This window comes from Gordionus sp. m RMFG-2023, chromosome 3 (assembly GCF_954871325.1).
Source record: "Gordionus sp. m RMFG-2023 chromosome 3, tfGorSpeb1-WG-v2, whole genome shotgun sequence".
Taxonomy (NCBI): domain Eukaryota; kingdom Metazoa; phylum Nematomorpha; class Gordioida; order Chordodea; family Parachordodidae; genus Gordionus; species Gordionus sp. m RMFG-2023.
Window position 1 is genome coordinate 27,544,194 of NC_088777.1, and position 13,430 is coordinate 27,557,623.

Genomic DNA, 13,430 nt, shown 5'->3' on the forward strand with positions numbered 1-13,430 from the left:
TGCTCCGTCCGAGCCCCCACAATTGCCGCTATCTGCCTCGCTGGTACCTCCTCCACCCTTGCTCGAGCTCGTTGCAATCCCGTCCGATTACCATCCGCCCTTCTCTCCCAATTCCATGAGCATCTATATTGAATATGTCCACGTTCCTGGCAGCGATAGCACCGTCTTCCGTCCTCTATAGTTCGTCTTATCATTCCCCGTCCGCTTCCCCGACCCCTACCCCCAGTCCTATGAGGCCGCACCATAAGTAGCACTTCATAATTCCCACAGATCCAACTTCTACGCAAACCCGGAGCTTTATTCTGATCCATTTTGATTACCCACCTAAATATATTCTATACTATATAATCCTTACAAAATACGTACTTTGTAACGAATTCCTTTTTTACAATTCGAGGTAATCACTAATTTTATTTAACTTACAAAAAAAAAGAATTATAACTTTTAACGAAAAAAAATTTCTTCACAAAAATAAATAATTAATAATTTTTCTCTGTTCCTCTTTTTTTTTTGGCCCACTGCCTCCTAAGCCTATGCTTTGAACGCCTAGTAATTAATTATCTTTTCATCAAATAATTTGGGACACCGCCCCTTTCCCGTCTCTAACATATCCAAATTTCCCTTCCAATAATATGATCCCAAACAACATATCGTTCCAACTCTTTTGACATTTTAATTATCACAACAAAAAAAATTACACTTGTTTTCTTCGACAAAAAAATTTGGGACTATACAAATTTACATTTGTTCCCTTCGACAAAATTTCGACTATCAAAAAAAAATTTACATTTGATAAAATATGACTATTAGAAAGAATTTACATTTGATAAAAATTGACTATTAAAAAGAATTTACATTTGATAAAAATTGACTATTAGAAAGAATTTACATTTGATAAAAATTACTATTAGAAAAAATTTACATTTGTTTTCTTCTCCAATTCTATTCTCCCTCCTCTACACCTAATTCTTATAGGCTCTTTTATTCTTCCAAAAATTGTTACGTCTCTCATTCTATATGCTCTTTTATTCTCTCAATTATTATTATATACGACTCTTTATCTTCACACATGCTGACTCCCCTTTTCCCTCCTGACCTGACCTAAGTCTTCCGGGGTTCATTCCTCGCTTTAACTGATTCCCATGCCTTATTCCTTCTCGCCCGTCTGGGAACTTTATCCTATGCAATTTGTGCCCCACGTTCTCTCACCGGATTCCCATTTTCGGGTACCCCCAAAAATTCTAGCCCAAACCGTTTGCCCTACCACGAATTTGCCATGAATTTGCACGTATTATTTCTTGAATTCATCTCTGGAGGTACCTCTTGTTTTAGCAAATATAATTGAATGCGAGTTCTACGGCCCAAAAATTTTTCCACCGGTGACAACTCCTCCCCTTTTCGACTATTATTATAATAGGCCACGGCGATTAGTCCTCCCCCCGGCCATATTTCGATTTTCTTAACCAACTTTTAACCAGAGCCACCATTCTTTCCGCTTGTTCGTTTGAGCTTGGATGATAAGGAGGTGCTAAGACATGTTTTACCCCGGTTTCCGCGCAAAATCTTTCAAATTGTCTACTCACAAAAGCGGGACCGCCGTCGGACACGATCGTCCTCGCTACCCCAAAACGAGCCCATAAATTCTTTAAGGTCTTTATTATAATTTGCGTAGTTAACCCCCTTACTGCCTCGTACTCTACCCATTTGGAGTATGCATCTACCACAATTAAATATATTTGCCCCTCAAAGTCAAAGAAGTCGATGTGGATACGTTCCCACGGCTCTGTAGTGAGGCTTACTCGCCCATAGGTTACACATTTCACAGCTTCGGCTTATGTCCTCAATCTCTTTGTTCATCCCTGGCCACCATACATATTCTCGGCCCCATTGTTTCATTTTCTCAACTCCCTGATGCCCTACATGTATCATTGCCAAGACCGAATCTCAATTTGAACGGTACTATACCCAGACTTCCCCGTACCACACAGTCATACACGATAGCTAATTCCTTTTCGATGTTTTTAAAAACTTTATCTCCGTCGCTCCAAGGTTTTCGCCCCTTTATACACGCCTTAACTCGAATCAATTCACGATCCTTTAGTGTTGCCCTTTTAAGTTCTTCCCACGTTACCGGTCCTCCCTTGGCCATTTTGAACATCGCTCTAATTAGTCCTTGCTCCTTTCCCTCCTCTATATCCTCTTGAGCCATTTCATATCCCTCTTCTCCAGCTCCACACCTAGAAAGAACAGTTTTCCCTTCCCCGTCGATATTTTAATTGTACATCAAAACTTCCCACCAGTAAGAGCCATCTTTGTAATCGGGGCGATAACATCAGCTCCTTATTATCCTTTTTGAACAGGTGTACCAACGGCTTGTGGTCTGTATATATCACAAATCTACGCCCAATCTAATACTCACGACATTTCGTCAGTTCAAATATAACAGCCAATGCCTCCTTTTCAATCACGGAATATCTCGTTTCCGCGGCTCTGAATATTCTCGAGAAAAACAAAACCGGTTTTTCCATTCCATCTATATAATGCAATAACGCCCCACTTACTCCTTAAATCGACGCATCTACCGCCAACACCACCTCCAACTCGTTGTTAAAACACATAAGAATGGGCTCCCTTCCAATTCTAACTTTTAATTCTTCAAACGCATTCTCCTGTTCCTCCTATCAATCAAATTTCTCACCCTTCTTTAGCAAAGTATATAATGGCGCAGCTATTTGGCGAATCCCTCTACAAATCGGTGGTAGTAATTTACGATTCCCAAATAAGCCTGAACCTCAATTTTATTATTCGGCCTCAAAATATTCGCAATTCCCGTCATATTTTTATCCAATAACCTCTTTTCCAAATATACGTCCAACGGTCTAACCTCTTTTCCAAATATACGACTTCCGTCACTCCAAACACGCTTTTTTTGGCACTGGCCCGCAAACCCTTTTCTTTAATTCTTCGGAATACCTCCTTCAATCTTTGCTCATGCTGTTCCGGAGTTCACCCCATTACCAATACGTCATCCATATAATAGAATACGCCTTCCATCCCTTGAAAAACCGCAGCTATAGTCCTCTGAAATATCGGAGCGGATACACTTAATTCAAAAGGTAATCTACAAAACGCAAATAACCCCTTGGGAGTAGTAATGGTTAACAACTTTCTTGCTTCCGATTTTACCCGCAATTGCAAGTACGCATTGGAAAAATCAACTTTTGAAAAATATATACTTCCCTTCAAATTCGCTAAAATTTCTTCAATTCTCGGTAACGGATATTTAACTTCTACGACCCAGTAGAGTCACTCGAAAATCAGCGCACAGACGTAGTTGACCATTAGCTTTCTTCACAGGCACTAACGGTGTTGCCCATTCACTATATTCCACAGCACATACGATGCCTTTCTGTACCCATTTATCCAATTCCATTTCGACATCCTTCCTCCATTCAAACGGTACTCGCCTCAAAGCACAAAACTTTGGTACACATCCCTCTTTTAATTTGATATCTACTTCGTAATCATTCAGACAGCCCAATTCGTTGTCAAAAATTTCTTGATAATCATCCACCAATTTTCTTACTCCCTCCTGCATCCTGATTACTTCCAATTCTCCTTCCCGGTTGCAACATGCCGTTTTTTGGCTCGGATTCTCCTGTCATTTCTTTTTTTATTATATTTTCATCGTTATTATTATCCTGCAACTTCCCTTTCCCGTTCTTCGCTTCATTATCTGTTGTCTTCTGGATCTCCCCCTCCCATTGCCTGTCTTTTTCCTTACTCGCATACCCATAACTCCTCACCGCTAATTCTCCCTCGTAATTCCTTCCCACCCACCCCTTACAATTATTTTTTTCCCTTCCTTTGTACAAATTTCTGCCCCCATCTCCTCTTCACTATTACTCGCCTCTACTTCCCCCTTGGAATAATACGCCTCTATTCCTCCCTTAGAATTTGGAATTATTTCCTATTTCCCCCTTATAATTATTCCCTATTTTCCCTTTAGGATTTTGCGCCCTTATTTCCCCCTTAAACTTATTAGCTCCAATCCCTCTTATGATATTATTCCTTTCCACTTCCCTTCCCCACTCTCCGCTTACCTCTCCACTATAACTATCTCTCCTAATTCCCTCATTTCTAAACCTTACTCCCCGACATCCATTCCTAATTTCTTCCCTCATTTCCTCAACTCCCTCCCGCTCCCAATTGAACAGGTTCTCAATTCTGGGCAATACTTCCACGTCCTCATACGTCCTCCTCCCATATATATCATCACTCACCATTGGAACGAATACCCCCCACCATGCAAATACCCCCCCCCCCCAAAAAAAAAAACTATACCATGGATTAATCCGGGTGATCCAATCCAATCCCAATACCGCTTCTACTCTCCTATTAATAATCCATAAGTCCAAAACCTCTATCCCTCCTTCCGTCATTGCCTCTATTTCCACTCTTCCCATTACTGCTATTTGCGATCAATCGAATTGTCATATTCTCAAGCCTTCATTTGCTATCATTTCGTCGGGCCAAATACTCCTATATCTCTCATAACTCATTACTGAAATAGCTGTCCCCGTGTCAAATAGTATAGGTACCCTATTCCCATTGAAGTCTATTATTACTCTAGGACAAGGATCATGTATTACCTCGTCTTGTATCATCCTTACATTCCCAATTAATTTCTTTGTCCTCGTGAATATATTTTGTTTGTTTACAATAACCCACTCTCTTGGCCACGTTTATCATCTTTTTTACCATCAAATAGTCACAAATTAGCACAATCCTTTGCCACATGTCCCCTTTCTCAACATCGAAAATATTCCACTGTTTGATCTTCAACTCCCTCCGGAAATACTCCTCTTCCCCCAACTCTGGCATCCTCAATGGTTCGCACAGTTGAAGTATTTGGTCCAATTACTCTCTGGGGAAAACCTCCTCGAGTATTATAATTTCCCGTATTACATTCTTCTATTGTAACCAAATCTTCCGCAACCCGCACATCGTAATTTCTCTTGTTTTCCTGGACAATAAGGGGCTATATGACCAAATCTACCACATTCGAAACACTTTGCCTCACTACAATCTCTGGCCATATGTCCTTGTCTTCCACAATTATAACAATTCATTCTTCCCCTCACTCTCGAATCAAAACTGGGTCTTATTTCCCCTCTCCGTCCCTTAAAATTCTCCCTTGGTCCCCTATAAGGTCCCAATCTGTTATCATTATATGCATCTCTCCCATCAGGTTTACTTATTAATTTATCTACCTCACTCTCTGTCCATTCATTAATTAATTCTTGAACCGGCAACCATGTTACCTTTCCCATAACATCCTCCTCTCCATTATGCCCCTCTATTGTTAATGTCTGGCCCTTTATTCTCACGCTAAGACTCTTTTTAACTCTTCTTCCCCAAATCAAACTACACATCCAAATCACTAATATGACTAATGCTCCCACAATATTATATTGTAATTCCCAACACTTTATAAATTTAAAAGTTTTTATTTTCTCTCTATAAAAAATTAACTTACTTTTAATATAAAGAGTTTAACTATTTGCAACGTTAATAAATTAAATACTATTAGAATTGTAAACAAACTAAAGATGCAACTATACATATATCTTGTATGTCGTACAAGAAGTTTATTAATCCGGTTTTCCTTCTTTTTTTTAAACCTTTTTTTAATTTTTTTCACACTGGTTTTCTATCTTTTATCTAGAACTTTCTACTACAAACGTTTTCTTTATTTTTAAAAATTCTGGTTTTCCAATTTTTTTAAAACCTTCTATGTTTTAATTTTTAAAATACTGGTTTTCTATTTTTTTTTAAACCTTCTACTATGTTTTCTAATTTTAAAAAATACTGGTTTTCTATTTCTTTTAAAACCTTCTACTATGTTTTCTAATTTTAAAAAATACTGGTTTTCTATTTCTTTTAAAACCTTCTACTATGTTTTCTAATTTTAAAAATACTGGTTTTCTATTTCTTTTAAAACCTTCTACTATGTTTTCTAATTTTAAAAATACTCTTTTTCCCGTAATACGTCGGGGTCACCAATATCAAAACAACACTCTGGTATTATAACAACAAACAACTACTTTTTATATATCTATGTTTTTTTTACTTACTTCAATAATTCTTTTCTCTTGAAACATGAAAATCGATAATTATATTTCTTTATTTTTCTTTCCTTAAAATATGAAATCGTACATAAAAATAACAATAATTTCTTTTTATTTCGCGCTTATATATTTATTTTTTTACAAAATCATCTTGTTTATTTATTATTTTATTTATCAAAAGTCAATCAACTTTTTTTTTAATATTTATTTATTCAACTCCTTATTATTCGTATACTTGGCCATTATCTTCCTTAGTGCTAGGCTTAATAGCTTGCTCCCTTAACAACCTGCACATAGGCGTAGCTAGGTTATTCATAATGGGGGGGGGGATTAAAAAATTGCTGGTGGCTTCGCCCCCAGATCCCCTTTTGGGCGGGTCTTCGGCCCTCTTTTGCATGGGCTTCGGCCGGGTTACCTTAGTCTATATATAGTCATAAAATATTTTTACAAATTTTAATAAAAATAATAAGCCTGGAACAAATATGATTTATATTTTTATTAGTTTATATAAAATATAATAAATTACTTGTATATACATTAATATAAAAGCATGGTAATAATTTATTCCAAATAATCATAAGAAATTTATTTATAAAAAGTAAATAGACATATAGTTGATATTCCTCTATTATATAGAATTAGTTACAAAATACTAGGTAAAGTTCCACTTTTACAGACATATTTGACAGTTAGAAAATATATTACAGTTAATAATTTATCATATTTTACTATTCAATGCTCTTGATAATAAATAAAATATAGCAACAATTTGCATACAATTATTTAACGCCATCTATTTTTTTAAGATAAAATGACATTAAAATTTAATTTTCATATTATACATCCCACAATGTCTTTAAAAGATATTTTCTGATGTCCTTTTCTATAGTTTCTTGTAAAATATATAATTCGCTATATTGGTAAAATTACCTGATAAAATTAGATATACTGTTAATCTACGACATATAATATTCCACTGTTTGTATTGTGCTTTGATATTTTTATTAATTTATGATTTAATTGTATCAATAGTTTTATAATTATATTTTACTTTTATTAAGATAAATAAATTAGAATTACTCACTTTATAAAAAATTATATTTGATATATTATATTATTTAGTAATTTTATGGATCTATTATTAATAATTATAATACATTTCCCTTTTGTCTTAAGACTTATCTTTGGCTTATATTCCATTTATCAAAAAACATTTTTGGTTCATTTTATATATTTATAAATTTATTTTCCCAAAAATGTATAAATTATGATGAATAGTTTTATAAAAAACATCAACTTTTACATTCTTTCTTTCAAATTATTGTTTAAGATATATGCAAACATTTTTGAGGGTCAGGGAGTGGGGGGAAGACTAAGGGGTATTTTTTATTAGCTAAAAGTGATATTTACATAAAGTGATAAATTTCTGAAGTGGAGGGGGAGATTTCCCTTTGCCCCCCCCCTGGCTACGCTTATGTACCTGCATAAAAGCTATGATCGATAATCAAAATCATAAAAATAGTAATGCTTATAATTTAATAAAAATAAAACACAATAAGGGGTTAATAATTCCTTCTAAATGTGATAAATATTATTACAACTTTCTGAAAGTGCATTCCGTGTTTTTGAAGATCATTGCTAATAAAAAGAAATTATTTTTTCAGAAGTAAATCAAACAAATGTTTTTGATTATCTTATTTATCATATACCTAATCAAGAAGCACTCTTTACCTATTGTCAAATTCTTATAACATTAATAATTGAATGTTATTTGAACATCCGATGATGATATAGGTTTTCATAAAAATATGGTTATGTTTATTATTAATTAAATATAAATATAAAATTACATGTTACAATATAATTAATAAAATTTTATTCTTGATAAAGAATCTTAAAAAAAAAATAATATTTATGTTTTAAAACAAAAAAGAATACTTATAATATAATAAATAAAATGAATTTTAAAAAATTATTTTATTAATAGTTGAGCATGTATTGTTGCTTGATGTACTGCAACTTATATCAATCTATCTTTAAATTAAATAAGATATATTATTTGTAATTATAAATTAAAGATATTTATAGACAATTTAGGAAAATTTTAGATATAATTTTATCAAATAAGCATTATAATATAGAATCCAGCTTAATGGAAATTTGACTGTTTTCATAAATATTCTTTAAAGCTAATAAAAATCCCCCCCCCCTTACAGTCAAAATTTTGCAAATATTTGAATATCAATTTTCCAACATAAAACTTATTTTTTAAAAATAAATTTTATTAAAATTTCCTTTCCTTGTGAGTATATTAACTTTATTCAAAAACATTAATAAATTGGGAAATTTTTAATTAAAGCGATAGAAATAAAACGGAATTGTTTTATCATTATGATTATTTCTAGTTTATCTATTATGATTATTTTATCAAATTCAAAATTTTTAGTGAGTTAGGAAGTTTTATATTATTTTAATTATTAATAAATATCTAGAATTTTTTAAATGTTGTTCATTCTTTAATTTTATAGAACAGAAGAAATAGAAATACAAAAGTTAAATAAGGCTAAGCATGAAACAAAATGAACAAATACAAATTGAAGAATATTATGGAAAAGGTAGGTAGCATATATTTTATGAAAATCAGGTTAAGTATTAGTTATAAAATCGTTATTAAATTAAAACTATTACCTAAAAACCCTTCTTCATTTCTTGATGCCACTATTGGTAAAATTAAATATTTAGCAAATTTTATTCCTATAATATTGTGATGCTGAAATCATTTTAATCTAAGAATTCGAATGTGGTATAAATATAAACTACGTTTGGTTATATTATCTGAGCATGCTATTGATGCGCTCAATCGGTGTAAGGAAACCTTAGCTCAATTTCAAAATATTTTGAAGTTGTAATTCTTGAATGTTTGCCTAATACAACATATACGAATGAAAGGACCTTTTCCAAATTGAGAAGATTAAATATTTATTTATGATATACTACTCCGGAATCTCGGATAGATGAATTAGCTCTGTAAAATATCCAAAGAGATTTGGTTCCAACGACAAACTAAATTCTTGATTAATTGGCAAATTTCCCATGAAAATTAAAAATCACATTATAATTATAGTATTTAATAATTTTTTTGTATAATTTTGTATTTGCTAAGAAGCTTTAAAGACTGATTTTTTAAATCATTTTCTAGTCAATATTTTATACATACTACAATTAGTATTTTCAATAAAAAATTTTTATTCTACTTATATAGTATGAGAATTTAAGCTTAGGCCAATTTTTAAAGCAAATTTTTATTTAAAAAAATGTCACTTAGCTTTATTTCAATTTTAGATTTAAATGTTTTTTTTATTAAATATAGTACACCTAACTTAAAATAATAAAAAATTGGGTTATAACCTTTATTTCTTCTTTAAATAACCATAAGCGCGAATTAATAAAAGTTAAAATATTTATAGAATTTTATTTTTAATTATATAATTATAAATTTATAAATTATATTATTTTTAATTAGGTTTTATGTAAATTAAATAAGAATATATTGTTTAAAAAAAAAAATATAATTATTATTAAATTATTTATAATTTAATTGAATAGTTCAAACATAAAACCCGGCCGAAGGCAGGAAAAAAGGTGGCCGAAGGTTAGCTAACTGGGGTTTGGAATCTTCGCCCTAAAAAATCCCCCGCCTACCCATAGGAAATTTCTGGATACGCCACTGATAGAATCAGATTTAATTACTCAAACTAAAATATTCATAAATAATGGACTATTTTTAACAGATCATGGCATTAATAACTAACTATGGGAAAATAATTATTTATAATATACCATAGTATTTATTAAAATATTTACTTAAATATAATATTTTACTTTAAATGTTAGGTACTAAGACAAATTATCATAGGGGCAATTAAGATGGTGTTAATGGCATCCACCGCTGATTTGAATTCATATAAGCTTAAAATTGCATTTTAATGAATGAATCGTTAGTCTATGTATTATTATATGTCATAGGAGCGGCATTCCTTGAGCACTATTCACTTTTTCAAAAACACCTAAATCAGGAGCTGTAGCTGAAATTAGCTCATTTTAGGGCTGAAGTGGAGGAGCGCCGCTCCACGGCTCTATTAAATTTAATGTATTAATTGAATTATTTTTTAAATAAAATTTAAAAAAATTTTATTTTATTTTATTTAAATTTATACAATATTAAATGTTGAGCCTTTTATAATGTTTTTTAATCTAATCAGTAAAAATATTAAACATCAAGTTTTTCTTCCTTTTTATATTTAAAATTTCTTGGAAAATCTTGTAAGTCATATTAATATTCATTTTATAGATATATGAAAAAAAATAGTTTTTGATATTATGGATCCAGACATCATAGAAGAGGAAATCGACATAAAAAATAAATTATCTATTTAAATGACTTTAATACAGATTTTCAAATGTTTATAATGATGAAAATGCTATTATCCATACTGCATTCAACTTTATTGGGTATTAATAAAATGTGCACAAAATATGGAACTAAAATACAAATTAATTAATTTCAAATTCCTGATGTCAAAATAGCTACTTTCACAGGAACCTTGCAATGATTTGGATTTTTTTGGATTTCATGAAGATAGTACAAATATTTTATAAATAATGATATCAAAATTACTATTTTTGATAAATTTTCTGAATTAGAAAAGCTTTCCTCTATTATTCCTGTTGAGCGCCTATTTAGTATTGTTAAACAGGTTTTTGGGTAGTAGCGTGGATTAGATTCAAATTTAAAAAATTTATTATTTTTAAAAGCTAATAAAAGATTAGAAATATTTTGATATATCATTTAATATAAATAAAACATTTTTGATAAAAAAAATAAGATTTTGCGGCGTGTACATTCTAAAAAAATGAAAATCAAAGGATGGAGTGGCACTCCATTACTTGGAGCGGGAGCTAGCTCCTTTTAAAAATGTATAGCGGGAGCGGAAGCTTGCTCCTTTTGAGAAGGTAAGATCGGGAGCTAGCTACTTTTATAAAGGAGCGTTAACAACTTTGATACTTAGCCCTATTTTATTTAATAGAAAACCCCCGAAAATATTTATCCTACCCCTCTTAAAGATGCCTACTTCCCTCCCTCTCAAAATAATTGGATGCAAACTATTCCTACTCCCCCCCTATCCACCCTTCTCATGTAGACGCTGCCAATAATCATACGGGTTTCCTAATGTAATTTTATATTTATGCATTTAATGCTCCTCAGATTATTGTTAAAACCCAAAATAAATACACACGAACTTGAATGAGTTATTAAATTTACTGCATTTTGTATTTTACGCCTTGATTTCGCTTTCTATGAGTGCAAGATTACGCTAGATGTCAGTGACAGGTTATCAGCCATCTGCCTTGCAAAAATCTAGTATTATATTGTAAATTCGGGAGGGCCTCCTTTGATCGTATTATTTTGATCGTAAAATGGTACCTTTGTCCATTTCAGGTCAAAATGGTCGATTTTTTAATTCATATTATATGCACGTAATTTTTCTAATTCTTTATATCAGATTAATGTAGTAATGTATACCTATTAATAAACATATATCAATGTATTATTTATTAGATAATGAAGAGCTACTGATTTTGAATGCCTTTAATTGATGGAAATAGAAGCAACTATAAATATGATTACAATGTATACCTATTAATAAACTGATAAAAATGATTAAAATTTATTATTTATTAGATAATGAAGAAAAAAGAGCTACTGATTTTGAACTCCTTAAATAATGGAATTATTTTTCTAATTCTTTATATCAGATTAGTGTAATAATGTATACCTATTAATAAACATATATCAATGTATTATTTATTAGATAATGAAGAGCTACTGATTTTGAATGCCTTTAATTGATGGAAATAGAAGCAACTATAAATATGATTACAATGTATACCTATAAATAAACTGATAAAAATGATTAAAATTTATTATTTATTAGATAATGAAGAAAGAAGAGCTACTGATTTTGAATGCCTTTAATTGATGGAAATAGAAGCAACTATAAATATGATTACAACGTATACCTATTAATAAACTGATAAAAATGATTAAAATTTATTATTTATTAGATAATGAAGAAAGAGCTATTGATTTTGAACTCCTTAAATAATGAAATATTTTTCTAATTCTTTATATCAGATTAGTGTAATAATATATACCTATTAATAAACATATATCAATTATTTATTAGATAATGAAGAAAGAAGAGCTACTGATTTAGAACTCCTTAAATAATGGAAATAGAAGCAACTGATAAATATGATTAAAATTTATTATTTATTAGATAATGAAGAAAGAAGAGCTACTGATTTTGAACTCCTTTAAATAATGGAAATAGAAGCAACTGATAAATATGATTACAATTTATTATTTATTAGATAATTATAACTTATAAATAAAATTAATTGATAATTTGGTCAGAATATTATATTTTATTATACATCTATATTATAATTATACATAAGTTTTAAACAAATAAATATTTATTTATAATTTTTAAATTATATTGAGTAATTAGATTTTGAATATTCTTTTCTTTTGTTATATATTATCCATCATGATACAAGCACAAATTCCCTTTTGAAGTTGGAATATATTGTATATCTAAAAATTACAGTGTCAAAATATAAATTATTTATAATCAGATTATGTAAATGTAATAATCAGATTATGTAAATGTAATAATATAATTTATTTACTTAAATTTTCATTGTTGGAATTATGTAAGTCTAATAAAATTCCTGCATTGTTAATGTCTTCCAGGTCTAATTATATTAAAATATAATTTAAAAAAAATATTTGTAATCTACTTGTAAAAGTAGTTTGATTATTAGTGTGGTTAAATGCAAAACTTTGTATTTGGGCCACATTTGTTAATATATATAAAAAAATGTTTATTAATTTATACAATTAATTTTGTTACTTGAAATTGGAGGGTAAAAGTTATCTCTAGTAATTGGTTGTAATATTTGGGGCTGTATATGTTGTGGTTGTATTTGTTGAATTGTATTAGCTTGTTTATTCAAAAATAATTATTTTATTTGTTACTTATTGATTACTAGATGAGCTACTGAGTTGGCTAATATTCTGATCTATATTACATGGAGAATCTTTATCTAAATTAATGTATGTAATCTAGATAAGTTTAGTATTAAATATACCTTCAGCTGTTAGATGATTTTGTGTCACTCTAAAAAAATATTTTTTTAAAAATCAAATTAAATATATAATACTTTGTAATG

General features: G+C 30.3%; 1 long non-coding RNA gene across 2 annotated transcripts; it reads left to right on the top strand.

Moving 5' to 3' along the window:
- The first annotated feature begins 11,874 nt into the window (after positions 1 to 11,874).
- Positions 11,875 to 12,488, top strand: LOC135926567 (uncharacterized). 2 transcript variants are annotated; one of them, XR_010571914.1, is made up of 4 exons: positions 11,875 to 11,954; positions 12,005 to 12,076; positions 12,267 to 12,333; positions 12,380 to 12,488. It is a non-coding gene; the product is annotated as an uncharacterized LOC135926567 (long non-coding RNA). The 2 variants fall into 2 exon arrangements; XR_010571915.1 differs by having other exon boundaries at positions 11,888 to 11,962.
- Positions 12,489 to 13,430: the final 942 nt, after the last annotated feature.